Here is a 22,918-nt window from a genome sequence, read left to right on the forward strand (position 1 = left end):
ATATAGCTAGCCAGCACATGCCCCCTAGTATATAGCTAGCCAGCCCATTTCCCCTAGTATATAGCTAGCCAGCCCATTTCCCCTAGTATATAGCTAGCCAGCCCATTTCCCCTAGTATTTAGCCAGCCAGCCCATACCACCAGTATATTGCCAGCCATCCCAAGTCCCAAATATATAGCAAGCCTCCTGTCCCCAGTATATAGCCAGTCCACAAAGAGTAGTTTCAGGAAAACAGCAGCACTCCAGTATGTAGTATGTTTTCATTTCTTTCAGATTCCTCCTTGGTGGGACCGTTTTCCCAAGTTGACACCCATATTTTTTTGTCTGCTACAATTGATGATACCCATCCATGGCCCGACGGCCTCTCTTCTATTATTCTTCCTCTGATCTTGATCCTTATGCTGTTGGTCTGGGACGATTAGCGGTTGCACGGTGGGCTGCTAATTCGCGGCCCCCCTGTGCTCCGCTAGTCCCGACTGTTCACACGCACCCATAGGGTGAATATTGTGTGACTCTGACTATCAGCCTGGACATAGATCTACTTACCTTCACTGTACCACTGTATAGTTGGCCATCGCCTATGCTCCCGACTCCAACATGGCCGCTGCGGCTTAGGATGGCGCAGTGCGCATGCGCCTGCACGCCTCCTGCCGGTACCCGGCCCTAGCTGTGTGATACACGCTCCACTTCCGGTTTCACTCCGGACTCTATACACGTGATACTATCTCTTCTCGGACAGCGCTTTTGAATGTGGTATGTTATCTTGTAGCAGGTACAAATGGGTTAATTCCTTTTTCATGAATGACTGCCGTTGACGATGGGGCGGTCCTGCACCTGGAGGCTCTACTATTGTTTTAAAGTCACTATTCACTGTTTGTTTTACACTATTATTGTAACTTGCATTCAATATACTCTCTGGAAAATGTAACACAGTAACTTTATCACTAATATGCTGTATATTTACTTGTATTTCACATATGTATACTGACCAATCGGAATGTGATTAGGTCTATTTAATCCACGTGCTGGCCACTGTTTGTATGCTTGAGAAAGGTGAAATGCTCACCGAAACGTCGCACCTTTGAAATAAAGATCACCCTGCTTTGACTACATACTGGAGTGCTGCTGTTTTCCTGAAACTACTATTGGATCCCTTGCCACGGACTACACAGATCCTGCACCCAAACTATACAGGTTGTGCTGCCTTGTTGCTCTTTGTCTATTACCTGGCGTTCGAGACTGTGCACACCTGCTGATTTTTGTTTTCTACTATTTCACTATGGACTTATCTACGGGCGATCTGTTTCAATTTTTTGCTTATACGGAGGAAGATCATGAACGGATATTACAGAGTCTGCAAGCTGATGCGGCTTTTCTAAACACACCATCTACTTCTGAACTCAAACGGAAATATGAACTACTATCCAAACGTATCATCTCTCTACAACTACACTTAGCTACCCTCGGTGAATATTTGAAAATTAAAAGAATCCCTAGAGGAATGCGTTCCAATATACGTCCTAATCTGTTTTCACAGGACCCTGCATTCTGCACGAAATTCATGCAGATTTCAAATAAATATTCACTGGACCTGATAATGTTGAATTTGGAATTTCTACAACAAGAGATCTGCAAACTACAGGACAACCTGGCACAGATGGATCGATCACTTAAAGGTGACCTCACCAGTGAAGATTATAAAATATTCATGGACTCCATAGCTTTGAAAATTTCTCAAACTAAATCTGAACAGGAACAAACAAAAAGGATCAAATGGGCTCGTGACCAAGAGGATTATCGCACCGGAAAGATCTATGCCTGGCAAGGAATGTATAATCAACCATCCAGCACCTTTAACAAGGACAACAGTAGAAAAAAGAAACGTAGTCCAAACAAACAATCATCTACCAACATAGACAAACAGGAGGCTTTATCCACTACACAAGATGATCCTTTTTTAGGATTACCCCCAAGCACCGAAAGAGAACCAGACGGGGCGGTAAACACCATTTCCGAAATCGAAAAAGACAAAACCACGAAAGGACGGGTCCTCCCACACAGAATCACGTCCAACAAGAAGAAATGACCCAACTGGCTGTGGTAAATATATCGTCTAAGACTCTAACCGATATTGAAATTAGTGTATTACAGAAAGGACTATCCTTCAGTCCATGGACTCACACCAACTGGTTTGAGTTGGATATTGATATTTGTAGATTTGTACGTAATTTAAAATTGAAACATTGGTTCCATAACAGAGTTCCAATTAGCTCTAGGACTGTGAGTAGTTTAGACCCTAAACAATTTCACTTGTACAATAAGAGTAACTTTAGCCCACCCACTGATGTACCTGCTATTGAGGCATTTGCCACTGCTGTGAGACATGATATTCAACAATTACGTGAGCAACACAGACATGGGCTCTCACACCATAATATGACCACCGCAGAGGTGATGGCACTGGATCGGCTTGCCCATGACGACGACATCATCATTAAGCCCGCTGACAAGGGTGGTGCTGTCGTCGTCATGGACAAGTCGTACTATGTGGCTGAGATCCGTCGCCAATTAAGTGACGAATCTACTTATAAACGTGTCACACAAGACCCCAAATTTGAATTGGGACGAAGGATAAAATTCATTTTAGACATGGCGTTACAGTCCGGTACTATCAGTGAGGATATGTATAAATACTTGGTTGTCAACAATCCTGTTACCCCAGTAATATATATCTTACCCAAGATTCACAAAAATCTCCAACAGCCCCCCGGACGACCAATTGTCTCCGGGAATGACTCCATTTTTTCACATATTGCCATCTTTCTCGATCGCGTCCTTCGACAATATGCCACACATAGCCAATCATATGTACAAGACACCTCTGATTTCCTTACCAAACTCCACAATACTAAGATCAATGACATGTCTACCCTCATCCTTGCCTCCTTTGATGTTACATCACTATACACTTCCATCAGACATGAGTTCGGCATGCAGGTTGTTGAGAGGGCTTTACGATTGTCTGAGTTTAAAGAACAAGAAATTATCCTTATTATGAAGTTATTAGAACTAGTTCTATATAACAATTACTTTCTGTTTGGCAAAGATTTTTTTGTACAGTTGAAAGGGGTTGCCATGGGAGCAAATATGGCTCCCAGCTACGCTAACATGGTCATGGCGGCTCTAGAGGAGGACTCGATCTATGTATCACACCACTTTCGACATGTCCTTAAGTGGTGGAGGTACATAGATGACGTGTTCCTCCTCTGGACCGCCTCTGCTCATGAATTATGTGATTTCCATGCATTTCTTAATACCATCGATCCGGACATTAAATTCACGCTTATCTACTCTACAGAGATGGTACAGTTCCTAGATGTGCAGGTCATACGGACGGATCAGGGCCTGAGCACAGATCTGTACACTAAGCCGACAGACAGGAACACCATATTGCGATATGAGAGCAGCCATCCCCGGGCCATGATCAATTCTCTGCCCCTGAGTCAATTCCTAAGAGTCAAGAGGATTTCCTCTGATGACAACAAATACCGTAAAAATATTGATACCATGATTTCTAAGTTCCGCAACAGGGGATATCCTAAAAAAGTAATTGAAAAGAACTTAAATAGTGCCAATAATAAAAATCGCACTGAACTCCTGTCTTCTAATAAGACACAGAAATCGACCACTAGAGTTCCCTGTGTCACCACATTCAATGACAATAGTGACAAAATTTCTAAGATAATACGAAAACACTGGCGAATTTTGGCTAGTGAACCTTCTGGTGTTCCTGAATTTTGTCATCCCCCTTTATTCTCTTTTAGACGCTCCAAGAATATTAGAGATCGCCTGGTCAAATCTGATGTGGGTCCCCTAGGTAAATCCATCCAAAGGACCATCAGTGGTCCCAAAAAAACAGGCTGTTTCCCGTGTCGCTCATGTATAAACTGCTCTTACGCCATTCGGGGCGACACATTTGTGCATAATGACATCACTTACCGTATCAAACATTATCTTGATTGTACTAGCGACTTTGTAGTGTACAAATTATCCTGTCCCTGTGACTTACTCTATGTTGGTGAAACCACGCTGGAGTTCAAGACTAGGTTCACGCAGCATAGGTACACTATACGAAAACGTAGATTGGATCTGCCTGTTAGCAGACACTTTACAGAAAAGGGACATAGGGAATCTCAACTTAAATTTCAGCTTATTGACCACATCCCTGTTCCCAGAAGAGGAGGAAACAGAGAACTGATGCTGAGAAAGAGGGAATTAGAATGGATTCACCGCCTCCAAACATTACAGCCTTATGGGCTTAATATTGAGTATAATCTGAATGAATTAATTTGATGGTTTTGGATTACTGCCTCATTTGCATACTCTGTTTTGCCGTTTCTTTGATAATTCAAAGTATTAAGCATATTGTTATTTCTGAGGGAGATCCCCTCTCCAGCTATATTACCATACTCATATATATTTTTTCATTTCTTTCAGATTCCTCCTTGGTGGGACCGTTTTCCCAAGTTGACACCCATATTTTTTTGTCTGCTACAATTGATGATACCCATCCATGGCCCGACGGCCTCTCTTCTATTATTCTTCCTCTGATCTTGATCCTTATGCTGTTGGTCTGGGACGATTAGCGGTTGCACGGTGGGCTGCTAATTCGCGGCCCCCCTGTGCTCCGCTAGTCCCGACTGTTCACACGCACCCATAGGGTGAATATTGTGTGACTCTGACTATCAGCCTGGACATAGATCTACTTACCTTCACTGTACCACTGTATAGTTGGCCATCGCCTATGCTCCCGACTCCAACATGGCCGCTGCGGCTTAGGATGGCGCAGTGCGCATGCGCCTGCACGCCTCCTGCCGGTACCCGGCCCTAGCTGTGTGATACACGCTCCACTTCCGGTTTCACTCCGGACTCTATACACGTGATACTATCTCTTCTCGGACAGCGCTTTTGAATGTGGTATGTTATCTTGTAGCAGGTACAAATGGGTTAATTCCTTTTTCATGAATGACTGCCGTTGACGATGGGGCGGTCCTGCACCTGGAGGCTCTACTATTGTTTTAAAGTCACTATTCACTGTTTGTTTTACACTATTATTGTAACTTGCATTCAATATACTCTCTGGAAAATGTAACACAGTAACTTTATCACTAATATGCTGTATATTTACTTGTATTTCACATATGTATACTGACCAATCGGAATGTGATTAGGTCTATTTAATCCACGTGCTGGCCACTGTTTGTATGCTTGAGAAAGGTGAAATGCTCACCGAAACGTCGCACCTTTGAAATAAAGATCACCCTGCTTTGACTACATACTGGAGTGCTGCTGTTTTCCTGAAACTACTATTGGATCCCTTGCCACGGACTACACAGATCCTGCACCCAAACTATACAGGTTGTGCTGCCTTGTTGCTCTTTGTCCAGTCCACAAAGAGGAGATGCAGGGAGCGATGGAGAGTATGTATATAAATTTCTTTTTTTTTTCATATACTATTGTATAAGCCGAGTGGGACTTTTTCAGCACAAAAATTGTGCTTAAAAATTCGGCTTATACTCAAGTGAATTTAGTAAATGCATCTCAACATGTCTCTGTATGTATAGTCTATTACAATGTATAGTCTATTTGTGTGGTCATATTCTCTTCTATCTCTCTCCTACTTTATGCTCAGCAAGTTAGTGAAGGCATGGCGGCAGGATCAGGCTGCACAGGACGTGGAGTTTCTTTCCTTTGACAGTGTCTTGGTGTGGAGATGGGGTAAAGGGGGAAGAAAGCGTTGTGCCCCAAATATACTGTTTACTGTGGATTGCAACATTTTTGAATAAAATACAGGCAGTCCACGGGTTACATACAAGATAGATTCCATTTGTTTGTACTTAAGTTGAATTTGTATGTAAGTCGAAACTGTATATTTTATAATTGTAGATCCAGACAAAATCTTTTTTGCCCCAGTGACAATTGGAGTTTAAAATTTTTTTACTGTAATGGGACCAAGGATTATCAATAAATCTTCCTTACAGACACCTTACAGCTGATCTTTGCAGTCTGGGAGTAAAGTAAAGCAACCAGAGAGCTTCACCAGAGGTCACAGCGGAGGTTAACTGGGGGTGTCGGGTATTCGGGTGTCCTTAAGTGGGGAACCCCATGTAATCATCACATTGCATTGAACCTGAGTGCTGAGTTGCTCATTGTATATCTTTAGTGGTATTCTTCTTGATAGTGATATGTATTCTACATAAATTGATATTTCCATGGAGACACATAGACCTGTAAAGGGGTTGTAGCATAAAATAGTAGGAAAACAATGAATATGATATAATACATAGAAGCTTTGATACACTACATAACCACCATCCCATCTTCCCAGCTTTCTCTTAGTCCAATATGGCGGCTTTCAAGATGCCAAACATAACCTAAAATATAGGTCCCCTCTCTTGCTACAGTCAAATGGGTAGTTTTCCCTTCTGTTTCTGAAACAAAGGGGGGTTTTGTAACTTTTGGCTCACACTGTATAGTGGCTGTACTTGGTATTGCATTTCACTTGTATAGAAAATGATAATAATAATTCTTTATTTATATAGCACACACAGATTACCCAGCGCTGCACAGAGCTTGCCAAATCGGTCCCTGTCCCCAACGGGGCTCACAATCTAATCAGCAAGTCCATCGCTGCTGACACACAATATTATTGGTTTCCTTCTTCTTTTAAGCCTCAAAAAAAATCCATAGTGGCTAGATTACATTAGTTAGGCAAAACGCCAAAACACCGAGTTCTCGCCAACCATGGTGGGTAATTTTCTGGTCATCCTCATGGGATGACTATAATGCCATGAGATTGCTCCTTATAGTCTAATATTTTGGTATCCTCATAATGTGACTCCGGTTGGAGTGTTAGGGTGAAACAATGATGACTCTGAGTATATATGACAGACTTTCCGTCCAGATTCAGCCTTGACTTCTGTCAGTTTATATATTTCTGTGACTGCTGAATATTTTTTTTTTTTGTATAATTACGCGGCCAAGTTCAGGAAACGGCTTAAAATGTTGTTGTGGAAAAGGGAATTTGGGTGAGCCCTAATTAGGATGTACTATTGTCTGTGCTGTCGTTTCCTTGTTATTTATATGATTGTTTTATTGTTTGTTTTTGGTCAGATTCGATTCCGTGTCCTGGGGTGTCTGGATGCAGGGCGCTTCAAACCTGCAGCAAATAAATAAATAGCAGCAATCTCTATGACGCAAATATCGGACCATGCATCCAGCCGACCAATGGCTGGGAGAGTCAGCAATATTTTTAGTAGGTTTTTAGTGTCTGGGCAATGCAACACGGAGGCGAATGATTATTTTTAAATCAGTCCATTCTATGAATTCTTACTAATTTGGATGGAACGTCTTCCTATTTATATCAATCCTGTGTATAAAGCAGAATGGAACCAGAGGGAGAGCTAAAAAGGTTTGACTGTAAAATTAGAGTCATTTTCAGGAAAACCCTGCCATACTAAAACAGCTGTTATCTGGAGGCAGGCACGTTACCGCAATTCTAATGACTTCCCTATGTTGGGGTTTGGTGACATCATCAGTCTTGGCCATTTCAGCCACTGAGAAACAAGAAAGTAGATTCAAGGAGATGTATCCATGGTTCTCCACATCTTCTTCCTACCTACAGTTGCAGATAATATTGGTGGCAGCTCGGGGACAAATTCTTCTAGGAAGCTCATGGCCACCTAAACCATCCACCAAGTTTGATACTGCCCTGTGGAGATAACAAAGAGTGCGTACTCCATCCTTGAAACCCTCCAGCTCATGCGCCGCTTGCTAGCATGCACGTTGTGGCAGCGGATCGGTCGGCAAGCAGATACGTGTGGCCGATGATGCTAGCAAGCGGCGCACGCGTGGTGTGCATTTTTTCCTCCAGGTATGCTGAAAGGGAGATGACTGCAGGATTGCGAATGCGTAATATTTTTGACAAGTGACTGTGGAAGGACGGGGAGGCGCGGCGAATATCAGGTGCAGGGCCACTATCAGCTACACAGAGGGAAGAAGGTGGGGGTTACCGAACCAGGCGGCCTTGAGGATGGCTGACTACTTGACTGCAGCACCCCACACCCCACCCACCTAACTGAAAAATAAAACTTTTTTTTTCTGGATGAAGTTAACAGTTAACAGCTCGTATGAGGTATGTTTGGTAGTTTATAAGCAATGCGGCTGGTGAGAGGTTCCCTTTAAATGTCAAACCACTAACAAACAATTGACTTGCAGGGTGCCACAATTTTAATACAGCCCAAGGCAGATGGTAGTCTGATTCCATCCCTGCCTACTTATCTACCTACCTACCTAGAAATCACTGAAATGTGGCACCTAACTGCAATAAGATACAGGGCCTGACAGAAAACTTGTATCACTGTCATATTGAGAACCTGCAACCATCAATAGGTAGAAGGTCACTGCATTCAGATTTATAGAGATCTCATTGAATTAAAGGGGTTCTATGGGATATATATATATATATATATATATATATATATATATATATATATCCTATAAAAAAATATATATGAGCTCTATAGGGATTAATATCAGATTAATAAGGGTCCACTTGGGTCCACCACCACCAGGACTAAAAGAGCAACAGGGAAAGTAATAAAACTTAATTTTCTTTCTAGTGGCTGAGCTGCGTTAGAACTGTTTTAAATATAAGTGGTAAGAATATTTATGTAGAGAGCTCCCCCTAGTGCTGGCTTCTAACAAGCAAAATTATTGGATTGGCTAGTATTCCTATTTAAAAAAAATGTTCAAGTATAGCTTTTTGCTTCATCCTCTCAGTACAGTGATGGCAAACCTGTTGAGCTTGGTGTGTCAAAATTCTAAGAAGTGTGTAACTTCTAGAAAAATCCAGCATTTTGTGATATTTGTAGCTCTAATAATAAAAAGCTCTATTTGTAATACATGTACTGTATTTATTAATAAACAAGAGCAAATCTTTACCTTAACACAGAAACTTTTTTTGCTGAATATCATTTGCTAAATCTTCAATTGAATGTTGGTATTTCGAATGCTTCAAGCCCAAGCAAGCGCTACTAACTTCATCTGTCAGTCCGTTTCTTTTATTGGTTTTAATATTATTTATCGCTGAAAATAAGGTATGACAAAAGTATGTAAAGGGAAAAATTGTGAAAAAACCATCACAAGATTGGTTAAATAGATAGGCTAAAAGTGTCTGGTTATTGCTTACAAGCACTCCAAATTTATCCTCTTGTTTCTTCAAGCGATTCCTTTCCCGATTCTTAAAGGAAATCTACTGTTTGTTTTCATGCATTGTGAACCAAACATACCTTGAGAATGCTGTAGAAACATATCTTGTTTAATCACTGAATTGAGTGGTTTTGAAAAAATAATCATAAAATTATGACAATGAGGCTCTTCTGCTCCTGTGGCTGTTAGGCGCTTCTCCTCTTATCCTAATTATGTACTGCTCCAGAGTGTTATGAGCTGTTAGGGAGACTGATCCCCTCTCTAGGAGGTCTCTAAGTACTGCAGAACTTAGTGATTGCAGCTATATCCACTGCCTGGTAACACTGTGAAATTTTATTGTTCAATTATTCTTGTAAAGCAAGCTGGAATCTGATTGAAGGAATGCTACCACCTGACTAAGGGAATATATATACCCCTGGTGGTCTTGCGTCTTCTGAGAGAACCAGACCTCATGGTCTGTCTATTTGAGCAGTGAGCAGAGGAGTGAGCAGCACATGACCTAATACCAGGAACCACATGTGCCTCAGGCCATTGCCTAGCACCCAGGGCAAGTCTGGAGACTTAAGCCCCAGAGTTGAGGTCCACCACCCGGACTCAGCTCCATCTCTATCAGCCCAGCCTTAACCTACCACCAGGCTGTGTGTAACCTTCCTGTGGACCGGCTTTCCTTGAACCTTCCAGCTTGAGGATCTGCTGTTACCGTTTGGCCATTGCCTGCTGTAAGTTGATTTGCACAATGTTGCCTGCGTCTGATCCCCGGATCCTGGCTGGTTACCACCACGGGCTTCCCCCATCTATCACCCAGGGTTTCCTACAGAAACCTCAGGGGTTGCCCCAGGGAGAAACCATCTCTATCAGCCTCTCCCTCCATATTTCTTGCACACACCCCCTGCTTGAGATCTGCCAGCCTGTAGGACAGCCCTCCGGTCCTCATACCAAGCACCATGACCACACAGTGCCCAATGCCGCACTAGACAGCCACTCCGGTGTTCTGGGCCCCGGCTGCCTCCAGGGTCACAAGAAAAGGCTAGGACCCGTTGGGGGATGTTGCAAAGGCTGCAGTGTTTGTCCAAGTGCCTTTGCCTAATCATAGGGGTGCTAGAAACTTGACCCCCAAGATCTGATATTGATGACGCATCCTATGAATAGTCTAGAAAAAAACTTTCATCTATAGAAAATGTTCTTTTCAATGTATTTGATCATTTATAAACTCAGAAATGGGTTTGGCATCCAATATAATCAACTGTATTAAGAAATTAACTTCTTTAAATGGACCCGACGTGATAAAGCAATGAGATTACGGCTCTAAATGCAAACATATGCCCCGTAGAATGAATGCAATGTGTGGAATGAGGGGCTTGTTCTGTATAAGACACATAAAAGTGGACGCGTTGCTTCATTTCTTCTAAATTGGATCTGCAATAAAGGATTTCCCAGAGATTTCAACTTCATAAACCACATTTTTGTCTTCAGACCAGACGCAAAAGCGCAACTAAAGTAAACTGAGTATGACAAAATACCTAAAATTAATGATACAAACTTCTTCTGATCTAAATAATCTATGAAAGACATTAATAATGTTGTGTATAACAGCACATAAACAATAAACAACATTGAAGAGAGTGTCCAGAATTTTAGGAAATTTGGTCAGGAGCAGGGACAAAGTGATTGGTGGTGGTCTTTACAGGTTCTTGTGCATGAATCACATGTCTGCTATTACCAATCACTGGCATATTCAGCATGTAACTGCTGCGGCCTGTGATTGGCTACACAACAGATGGGGGCCACTGGATTATTGCCACAGAAGATAAGGAGTTTTTTCTCTTACTGATATTGAGGACCTATATATTGGTAAGATAATCAATATCAGAATGGCAGAGGTTCAGAGGTCCAATCAGCTGATTCTAGCTGACTCCTGTGATCCTGGCTGTGTAACTACAAATCAACTCCCATTTATTCTAATCATAGATGAGCTGCAGCTACACAATTCAGCCACTACAAAGAGAAGTCACTGTTCAGGCTCCTTTGTATGTTTTGATTGAGGTGCCATAGGCTGATCAGTAGGTTCCCTGAGTGCTCAATTAATAAGTCATCAATTTCGAAATAACCCCATTAATTCGGAAATATAGGATATTTCTTTGTACATGTACGGTATATCAATCTTTTTTTCACAAAGTCTCGGAAAAACCTTTAAAAAACATAATTGTTAAATGCAAAAGTTTTTCAAGTTTTACAACATACTTTATTCATTTGCCCTAATTCTATACACACACAGGGGCAAGTGTACCAGTCTATATTGACACCCCCCCCCCCCCTGCTGTGCCGGAATTATCAGGAGGCTCCAGCCTCTTCATAAATCCGGCAAGTGGCTGAGCTTCGCCGCTGGTCCAGTCCAGAATAGAATTGGACTGATTGGGTACAGGCTATAGCAGGAACACTGCAAAGCAGCCCAATATACCCAGCAACGGTCTGAGACAAGGTGGGGCCCTGGGCAAACTAAGTTGCCCCAAAATCAAACAGTCACAGTCAGTAAGAATATTATGTAGTGTGACCGGAGCTCCATATAATCTTCTAGTCCCTCAGTTTTATTCCAAATTCATACGTGTTACAAATATATCTTCCAATGGAGTCCCTTGACCTGTTGAACCATTAACGCCACAGACGAAAAATAAGGCACCACCCAGACACGGAACCGCTTAGATGTTAGTCCTTAACATTCTCATAGTAGCATAATCAGATAAAATGCGCATAACAGATCCACAAGGACCCCAATTCATTGCCCAAGTCACTGGCCTGATGCCAAGTCATTGCCCATGCCCTTTTTGGTGTGAGGCCACGCCCCTTTGTCCAACAAGTCGTAGGAGAGCCAGAGAACTGTCTAATACCCTTTATAAATGTGGTGCAGACAGTTTTTTGCTGCAAAATATGACCGAATTCTGTCATTTTATTCCTGGCAATTCTACATTTCGGCATTAAAAAAGGGCTCTTAGGGGTATATTTGCCATGGGTTTTCCTGGGCTTTTTTGGCATAAAAAAGTCCCATAGTAGTCGCATTGAGTTTTTTTTGGAATTTTTCACTGCTAAAAAGTCTCACAGGCCTACATACACCTCTTCATTAATCTGGTGTAAACATAGAACTACTGGTAATACAACACTGTGCAAAGCCACAACCATGACATTTGCAAAAGGTCTCATAAAAAGTCTCATAGTCACTCCAGTCCTCTGCTGGTCTATGTGCTGGGAACTTTTATGCCTTTTGAGATTGTTTTGGGACTTTTTGAAAAAGAAATCTCAGACAAAAAATAGAGCATAAGAACATTTATTAACCCCTTACCTGCACGTCGGGTGCGGGTACATGGAGAGGGCTCACGGGATGTTATCCCCAAATCTGCTGGAGGCTTCAAAAAGTACCGATCGTCGCTGAGGTGGAAAATCCCCATATACAGGCAGTCCCCGGGTTACATACAAGATAGGGTCTGTAGGTTTGTTCTTAAGTTGAGTTTGTATGTAATTCGGAACTGTATATTTTATCATTGTAATCCCAGCCAGAACTTTTTTGGTCTCTGTGACAATTGGATTTTTAAAAAGTTGGGTTGTCATAAGAACCATGATTAACAATAAAGCATCATTACAGACACCTGTGATAACTGTTACAGCCGTTTATTGTAGCCTAGGACTAAAGTACAATAAATTACCAATATCCAGAGGTCCGTTTGTAACTAGGGGTCGTATGTAAGTCGTGTGTTCTTAAGTAGAGGACTGCCTGTACTGCCATACTGTAGTATGGTAAGTATATGGTAGGATCGATCAGACAACCTAGGGTTAATGTACCCTAGGAAGTCTGAAAGATAGTCAAAATTTAAAATGTTTTAAAACAAATTATAATAAAAAAACATAAAAATTCAAATCACTCCCCTCTCCTTAGAACTGATATAAATAAACAGTAAAAATAAACACATTAGGTATCGCCACTTCCGAAAATGCCCGATCTATCAAAATATATCAATGTTTTTTCACTGCGCTTAACCCCGTAATGGAAAATTGCACCCAAAGTAGAAAATGGCACTTTTTTGACATTTTGAAAAATATAAAAAAATTCTAAAAAAGTGATCAAAAGGTCGTACAGTCCTAAAAATGGTAGCATTGAAAAGGTAATAAAAAGTCGCACAAAATGAAACCACCCACAGCTCCGTACACCAAAGTATAAAAAAGTTATTAGTGCCAGAAGATGGCAAAATCATAAAAATGTTTTTGGTACAGGAGGGTTTAATTTTTGTAAATGTATGAAAACATTATAAAACCTGTACAAATTTGTTATCCCCATGATCGTACCGACTGAAAGAATAAAGCAGACCTGTCATTTGTGGCGCACAGTGAAATCCGTAAAATCCAAGCCCACAAGAAAACGGCTTTTTTTCCCACTTCCCAGTACATGGCATGGCATGGAATATTCAATACCATCACTATGAAGTGCAATTTGTTACACAGAAAACGAGCTGTCACAGAGATCTTTACATGGAAAAATAAAAAAGTTATAGATTTTTGAAGGTGGGGAGTGAAAAATGGAAATAAAAAAACAAAAAAGGGCCAGGTCGTTAAGGGGTTAACGAATCTGATGGGCTGCGGAGCTCCAAAAACAGACATAGAAGTGTCCCAAGGAGCTGCCTAATAATAAATAACAGCCTAAGTCTCTAAGTCTCATTGGATATTGATACAGGGTGAAAGTCTCCTTTTTTTACCCATAATCAGGGGTCACAGGAATGACATTTATTTTTACTAGAGAGTAAAACAGAGTAAGGCTACATTCAGACAAACGTATGGGGGATGTATACACGGCAATATACGTCCCCTGTAGGCGCCAATGAGCGAACGGTGCCCAATGGGAGCGGTACAGTGCAGCACCATAACGCTCCGTACCACATAGAAAGATAGGGCATTTCATATCTTTCGACGGAGTACAGCGCCGTGCGCCATATATTCCTATGAAGAGGGGTGGGGGTGAGCGGCGCTCTCCCCCTCCTCCTCTCCCCCAGCACTGCCGTGTGCCCGCCGTGCTACGGTACAGCGGGCAACAGCAGTGTGAATGCAGTCAGAATTTTAGAAAGTTATCATATTATCTGATTCATACCTATTATGCCACGCCCCCTTGTCCAGTTTCATGACACTAACTTGATCTGATGGATCTTCATAAATAAATCTCCCCCACTATATTTAAAACCCCAAGGGTGTAGCTAAGGTTTCAAAAGCCTAAAGAGACTATAGAAATGCACTATAAATAGGGATCTCATTGCATGAGAATTTTTTTTTTTAAGTGAAAAATCTGAAAAATTATTTACAAATGGAGAACACAAAGATAATGACAAGAGGAAAAAGTTAACATTAGCGTTGCTGTTAAAATGTGGAAGTAGTAACTGGATTTCCCTACTGGGATCAATTATCAACAAAGGAGCTAGAAGTCAAGAAATAGAAGCAGGAACTTTGAGGAGAAAGGATAAAAGGTCTGCAAATAGGACGTCTATAAATGCTGAGAATTCTCCAGGTTATGGTTTTTAATGGGGACACAAGTAAGAATGGACGAGGATGTGGGAGGAGTTAGAGGGAAATGTGTGAGAGGCTTCATCCATTATAGGGGTTTTACCACTTATGAAACGTATTCCCTATACACAAGATAGGATATAAGTAGATGATCACTGGAGGTCTCATGTGACAAGTGCGTGTGGCCTGACCATGTTGTATTCACTTCAAAGGGACTTCCAGATTGGCAGTCACTAAGAACTGAATAGTGGGAAAACCAATTTATGAAACTGTAGAACCCATTAGACCAAAGTTCTAACGATCTTTTAAACTGATTATTATAAAGCCCCGTCATCTGCAAGGTGTTTTTGAGACAAGCTTATTTTTATTCTTCATAAGCAAGTCATGTGCCATTTACTTCTTCTGCACTGTAAACGTTTGTCATTGGTTTAAGGTTATGTACAACATTGGGGGCAATTTATTTTAATATTACATTGTATATTTAATTGCATCAATGTAGTTTCCCTTTAAGGTTTCATAAAAAAAATGGCTTTTCCTAAGTGGTTAGAAACCCTCATTTAAACTGATGCAATGTCACTAGGTGAAGATTTCGGCTTAAATGAGTGTTTCTACCACTCTAATAATCATGGGTTGGTGCCGGCTTGGCAGAGCTATAGTGCATTGACAAATCTACAGTATATGTATAACAACAATGGGACACGTTGGCTTTAAAAGCTGCATCAAAAAACTGCAGCAATCTGTGCCCATATGATAACAGGATGGTGTGTCTAGCTGCCAGAGAACTGGACAATTGTCCAAAAGGAAGGCAACTTTTTTATTTTTATTTTGTTGTGGCTTGTTTTTTTGTGGTAAGATTTGTATTTTCCAATGGGTTCATTTTTATAGCAAAAATAGCATGATGATTCAAAATTATTAACTCTTTCCTGCAACCAAATTAAATAAAATAGCTGTTTTGCCACTTGTTTTTTTGATTAAAACCTTTACACAATTCACTATACAGTATAATAAACATGATAAAATTATTCTGTAGGTTAATAAGATTAAGGAGATACCAACCATGCAGCAAATAAAAACTCATTTGGGTTGCCATATTCTGAGAGCTATAATTTAGGACGAGTCATAATTTAGGATTGTGTTGCACGCTATGGGATTGTAGCGTGGCTGCGCTGGCTTTTGTGCAACAGAAATTAGGGGGGGGAGAGTGCCTCAGGACGATTCAACTGATTCGGACTGAGCGTGGGATTTAACTTTCAAATTATGGCTCAAGATCAAGCACTTACATGCACCAGGAAGAAGAAGGCGAACTCCGGCGGACCTGAGCGGGGAAGCGACACATGCAGGATATCGGGCACACGATCTTAGTGAATCGCGGTACAGTGCATGATCGTCGGACAATGTACTTTTGTGAACTCCGCAGTAGCGGGTAAGTAAATGTGCTCCATTGTGTTTAGAAATGCAATGCAAACGTCTGGGAGGGGGGTTCTGTCTGATCGCATATGCGTCTCAATTAAAACACATGCAACGGTCATCCAGTGTTTTGTGACGGAGAGCTTTAGTTTTTTATGATAGTTTATTATATGTATTTTGAAGGTTGTCTTGGTAATGTTAATATGGAATGTATAATTGAGGGCATTTTTGAAGTTTATTTGGTGGATGGCATACGGACCAGCTGATTCCTATGGGTCTGTGCACATGTCTGTTTTTTTCACAGTTGTGCACCAATTTTTTTTTTCTCACATTCAGACCACGGACCTCCATAGAAGTCAATGGGGCACATTTACTTACCCGGTCCTGTCGCGATCCCCGATCCGGACAGTCAGATGATGATGAAGTCTGGCGCGATTCACCAAGACCATGTGCCCGAGATCCTGCATGTGTGGCTTCCCCGCTGAGGTCCACCGGAGTTCACCATCTTCTTCCCGGTGTATGTGAGTGCATGTCTTGCTACACAATTTGACGTGTGAAATCCTGTGCGTTGTCACGTGAAAGCCGGCGCCGAACCGCCAAAAAACGATCACGTGCGTCACAGTCCCTGGTGCGATCCCCAAAAACATCGGAAAATCTGACGGAAATGCGACCGCGGGGCCTTAATAAATAAGCCCCAATGGATCCACAAAATAAAATGGATGGAACGTGGATGACATCCGTATGCAGTCCTTTTTTTCTTAAACGTTGCAACCAACTGGGAAGGGCAAAAAGCAGGTTAGAAACCCATCTGATGTTTTGCAGATGTAAAAGAAAGATTCACAAACGAGCGTGAAAAAAAACAGGGATGCCGATACAATACGGACTTGAACACGGACATCGCCCATACACTCTGCACACTCCACAGGCAAACTACAAACTGCACTAGCTTTGGTAGATGAGGGCTGTATTCTAGTTTAGTCTAGTAGGCACTGTATCTCCATGGCATAGTAGAGTGTAGACGTTGTGAGTTCACATTCTGCTGGGCAAAAATTTATTTAAATAACATAAAAATAATTTAGAGACCTTGGCACAACAAGTGTTTGCGCCAGTTTTCTGTCTGACTTTGCACTGAAAAGAATGTGCAAACTTCTTACATATGTATTTAGAAAGTGTTTGCATGAGTATTGTGTCGCTGCTGCACTATGTCCGTCATGCCACAAAATCCTGCACCTAAAGGGGTGCTCTGGTGCAGAATCAGACCGTGCAGCGCATTTATTACTGCGACTCACAGAATTATGTCGCACACTGTATGCTAATGAAGACCTTGCGTCAGGATTCAATAATCTGGCGCCCTCTGCACATTAGTGAGGCAAACTGCACCTATTAAAAGTTTATTTTACACCATCCCTTCATTATTTATACCTACATTATGGATTTCTAACTCAAATTATTGCGAACCGCAGAAGGTTCCATTAGTGACCTTCTAACACGAAGACACATATATTACACCCATCTATAAGTGACCTTTCTTATTTCACTAGTTTGGTTAATGGTTATATAGTTTTTTTTAGGGTTAAAGTTGTGTAAGGGAGTGTACAATAATACATAAGTGTGATATGCAGGGACATTTTTAACAAATATTGGGAGTCATTTACTAAGGGCCCGATTCGCGTTTTCCCGACGTGTTACCCGAATTTTTCCGATTTGCCACGATTTTCCTTGAATTGACCTGGGATTTTGGCGCACGCGATCGGATTGTGGTGCATCGGCACCGGCATGCACGCAACGGAAATCGGGGGGCGTGGTCGAACGAAAACCCGACGGATTCGGAAAAAAACGCTGCATTTAAAAAAAGAAATGTGTCGCTTGGGATGCGCTTACCTTCACTTGGTCCGGCCCAGTGAACTCCAGCGCGTTCAGATGTTTTCAGCGCAGCAGCGCCACCTGGTGGACGGCGGAGGAACTACCTTGATGAATCCCGGCCGGACCCGAATCCAGCGCAGAGAACGCGCCGCTGGATCGCGAACGGACCGGGTAAGAAAATCTGCCCCATTGTGTATGTTATAATGTAACGTTCCCTTTGCTACACATTCTGGTAAATATACACATGTGGGGTGTGTATGAACTCCGCACACCGTGCTGTTTTTAATAAGTTAATTTTCCTTCTAAACGTAGACTAGATTTGTACATATTTTAGTGGAACATTTTAATTTTCACATAATTTAGCATTTTATCAGAGTTTGCTGCAAAGTTGCAAGGTGGTTGTATATAATATATATACATATATTTTTTTGTTTTCTTTTGTTTTATCACTTTTGGTATTGTAAATTATTGTTGAGTATTGTGGTTTTTATAAATCACTGTGACTTATTATTTCTACATATATATTTGCGTTTAAACCTTCACTTTGATGTGTGTCATGTATGTCACAATGTTACATGTGGGTGGTACAGACTGTCAACTGTTTATCAAGACAGCTAAAATCTCCAGGTAGCTCTAAAAATTATATATATTTATAGCTTTAGGGGGAATTTATTTTTTAATGTTTCATATTTTACAGGTTGTGACTGTCAGTTTTAGCATGTGCATTTATTTTTATTTTACAGTTGAAGAATATTCTATAAGTGAGTTTCACCTGTAAATTTAAAGAAAAACTGCAACAAAATGGCACTTTTTATCTGCACCCTAACTGAATGTCTGAATATGTCTTTATAAATGCAACAATAGATCTTACCAGCTGCAACCCCCCTGCCCCCCCTCCCCCCCAAAAAATATTAAAGCATCACTTAGCACATCTGTTGAGCTCAACCTATGTTTTCTTCATAAGGAATTTCCTTTTTGGTTGTCTCAATCATTAGTATTGCACTCCCTCTAGTGTCAGACATAACATAGTACCGTTCTGCAAAAAAACTGTGAAAGGAAATCTACCAGCCACCCCTGCAGTGGGATTTTACCAGAACCCCTCAGTGCTGCAGATTTGCAGCTGTTACACAGTTTGCCCCTCCCCCTGTTTCCTAGGCACTTCCCTATTACGTGCTGTAATCTTAGACAGTGGGAGAGGGGACATGCTTCTGCACAGTGTAACAGTCGGTGAAGATTCAGCGTGGAGGGGCTCTACTAATGAGCCCTACATGTTCATAAGCATAATTATAACAGTTGATTTCAGAAGTAAGGAGGCCATCGATAACAAATATAAGAAGATTACCACAGTCCTGGTGCCTGGATCTATGAGTAAGTGCATAGCTCCCAACCGTCCCGATTTTGACGGGACTTTCCCGTTTTTCGTACCTCTGCCCCGCGTCATGGGCAGCTATGAGATTGTCACGGATTCTCCCCCCAGGTCCCGCTGTGTCCCGGCGCTGTGTCCCCATAGTAAATACTTTGAAAGCCAGAACTGATAGTACAGAAAGGCTTCTACAGACATCGGGAGGGAATCCTTTTCAGAGAAGTGTCTACTTAGTGGAGAGAGCAGGGACCACGTCATCAGGTCTGATCAGCATCTGTCCATATATGGTCTCCAGGGCTTCCCCAGACACAAGCTCTTTATATAATTAAATTACATAAAGTTTTGCCCAGGCTGAGATTCAAACCTGGGAGCCTCTGCACCATAGACAGGAGCTTAACTAACTGAGCTATAAGCCCAGTGATACAGAGCTGAGGATTTCTGGTAACTAAGACATGTTATCTGCCACTGTTACATTGTGATACAGACTAATGCACTGATATATAGAGAGGGATCTTCTCAGAGATTATTATTGTAATTATTGAGACTATTATTATTATTATTATAAATTTTATTATTTTTATTATTATGGAGATGATTATTAATAATGGTAAAAATAATAATAATCATCTCCATAATAATAATAATAATCTCCATAATAATAATAATAGTCTCAATAATTACAATAATCTCTGAGAAGATCCCTCCCTATATACCAAGGCATTAAATCTGTGTCACAGTGTAACAATAGTCATAGTTCTTAGTTACCAAAATTCTATACCTAGATAATCACTGAGATTATCAGTTGGTTGGGGCGCTGTGACATTATTAGACACTGCAGGTTCTGGGTTCTAATCCCAATGAGGATAATATATATTTTTTTTTTATTGAGATCATTTTTATTATTATAATATGGCTAAAATTTGGGGCGTGGCCAGGGAGTGATTGGGGGTGTGGCTTAGGGGGATTGCCGCCATTTTGTCCCTCTTTCCCTTTCACAAATGATGGGAGGTATGGTAAGTGTCCCTGGTTTATCATGATGGATTTAGATGGTAGATTTCTTTAAACCCTTGTCTTGTCAGAGTAAAACTGACTGCAATATACCAGCATATGGACTACATTATCACAATCATGTTTGCTTGGGTGCAGATGCCAGAAAGAAGGGCCCCCCCCCTCCCCCTATAAAAAGGTCTGAGTTGCCCTTAGCTCTATTGACCACAGCATCTGAGGGGTTAAACACTCCAGTTCAGTGAGCATCTGTACATTTGCTGTAAAGTGGTAGCCTCTCACGTATCCATTTACTTCTGTGTGACTTTGACCCTATCATGAAAATATCAGACCCTCCTACAGGTAGGACTCATATCTATTGAATGCAGGTTCTTTATCTGTGAATTTCCCATAAAGACCCTTCATACTGTCAGACGCATGAACATCTGAAATTTCCCAATGGTAATTTTGTAGTAAAATTGGTTGCTCCTCAAAAGTAACTTTGTTCACTAGAGATCCGACTATGGTGCCACAAGCATTCAGCAGACCGTGCATGAGCAGCGCTACTTATATGGGCTGTGGGACGTCGGTTGTAGGGCAGTAGGGAAGTTGTTGAAGGGCACAATAAAAAACATATTTTGGATTTCTTAATTAGAGAAATGGGGTAACAACGTTTTACTCCAGAAGACTTGTCCTGATCAATATTACATAGACCACCCATTGATCTAAATGGACATTGCGTAATAATTTGGGGAAACAAACCCTTAGGGTATGCATTCAATTATTCGATGACAAGTGGTTATTGACAGGGACGGAACTACAGTTTTAGCAGCCATAGCAGCTGCTATGGGGTCTGCAGTGTTAGGGGGCCCCAGAATCCGAACTGACACACTAAAAAATGGAAGATGTGCACCATTATATACAAATTATACAACATATTGTACAGTATAATATGTATATAACATATAACACATGTAACTCGCATGTGTGAGTATGGAAATATGTATATTTTTTTACGTGGGAAGGGGAGGCCCCATTCAGACACTGATATGTGGCCCTGCCTCTCCTAGTTACGCCCCTGATTATTGATCATAAATAATGTGTCATTGTATTTAGTTCATTAATAGAGATGAGCGAGCACTAAAATGCTCGGGTACTCGTTATTCGAGACAAACTTTTCCCGATGCTCGAGTGCTCGTCTCGAATAACGAGCCCCATTGAAGTCAATGGGAGACTCGAGCATTTTTCAAGGGGACCAAGGCTCTGCACAGGGAAGCTTGGCCAAACACCTGGGAACCTCAGAAAAGGATGGAAACACCATGGAAATGGACAGGAAACAGCAGGGGCAGCATGCATGGATGCCTCTGAGGCTGCTTAATCACACCATTATGCCAAAATTATGGGCAACAGCATGGCCATGACAGAGTGACCGAATGAGGCTAGATAGCATCTAAAACATGCAATAATTGACCCTGACACTATAGGGGACGGCATGCAGAGGCAGCGGCAGCAGTGGCAGGCTAGAGAGTCTCATGGCGACATACCCCAAATGGACTCAGGCTTCACCAAAGGAGGTGAAATGATTTCCTATGTGAACAAAAGGTTGACGGTATATTTAGTCGATAACACAGCATGGTGGCGACATAGTGACCAAGTTCCATAACGTATCTGGTGAAACACCCGAAAAATGAGCCTGACACAGCTCTTTTGATAAGGGGACGACATGTGGAGGCAGCCATGGAGACGACTTCCATGATTAAGAGCGACAGTATGGGGCATTCATATTGCGCTGCTATGATTGCAACTTCAGGTCTCCAGCATGGCGGCGACAGATGGGCCGAGTTCCACTATGTATCTGGTGAAACACCTGAAAATTCTGCCCGACACAGCTCGTTTGATAAGGGGACGATGTATGGAGGCAGTGAACTAGTAGTAGATTAAAGGTGCTGCAGTTAAAACTATGTTAGTCGGATCTTGAGATGGAACTGGCGCTCCGCTGCCAGGCGAGCTTTCGCCAATCCAAGCCCCTGTCTCTAGACTACTCCCCAAACAGCACTTCTAAGAACCTTTTGTATAAGATCAAGTGTAGTAGTGTTCTTATAAGTTTAGGATATGGCGGGTGAGGGGAATGTAAACAGATGCGCAAGAAGCGCTGAAATAATATTGGTAAATGATAAAAGTTTGCCAGTATATTTTGTGGATTACACAGCAGGGTGGCGACAAAGTTAACAAGTTTGATGTGGAAGCCATGAAAACAACCCAAAATTCTGCCCGACACAGCTCGTTTGATAAGGGGACGATGTATGGAGGCAGTGAACTAGTAGTAGATTAAAGGTGCTGCAGTTAAAACTATGTTAGTCGGATCTTGAGATGGAACTGGCGCTCCGCTGCCAGGCGAGCTTTCGCCAATCCAAGCCCCTGTCTCTAGGCTACTCCCCAAACAGCACTTCTAAGAACCTTTTGTATAAGATCAAGTGTAGTAGCGTTCTTATAAGT

This window comes from Engystomops pustulosus, chromosome 2 (assembly GCF_040894005.1).
Source record: "Engystomops pustulosus chromosome 2, aEngPut4.maternal, whole genome shotgun sequence".
NCBI lineage: Eukaryota > Metazoa > Chordata > Amphibia > Anura > Leptodactylidae > Engystomops > Engystomops pustulosus.